We start from the raw sequence: 488 nt of genomic DNA on the forward strand, positions 1-488 counted from the left end.
AACAATTAAAACAAATTAGAAAAAGTCTAGAGTAATGAAAATAAATAAAACAAACAATTTTATTTATTTATTTTTTGAAAACAATAAAAGCAAAAAAATTTCAAGAAAAAAATAATAATAAGGATCACAAGAAGCACAAAAATAAACTAGAATTACTCCCCGGCAACGGCGCCAAAATTTGGCGTGCTGTCGCGAGCACCCAAAAATAAAAACCTTACTTCTAAAATATATGTAGTAGTGCAAGTAAGGGTCGATCCCACGAAGAGTAATTAGCCGAGTTTTATGCTACGCGAACAAGGATTGGGGGGGTTTTGAGTCTGAAAGTAATAACAAAGAAACAATTTAAAATATTAATCAAGTAAAGAAACATTGGTCAAAGTCAACTTTCACCATCGGAATTTTACAACTGATCATCGATGCAAAAATATATCAATTCATACTTGAATATTCACCGTTGGAACTATTTTTCTATCTCTCCTTAGTCGTAG

This window comes from Alnus glutinosa, chromosome 2, assembly GCF_958979055.1.
Source record: "Alnus glutinosa chromosome 2, dhAlnGlut1.1, whole genome shotgun sequence".
NCBI classification, from domain to species: domain Eukaryota; kingdom Viridiplantae; phylum Streptophyta; class Magnoliopsida; order Fagales; family Betulaceae; genus Alnus; species Alnus glutinosa.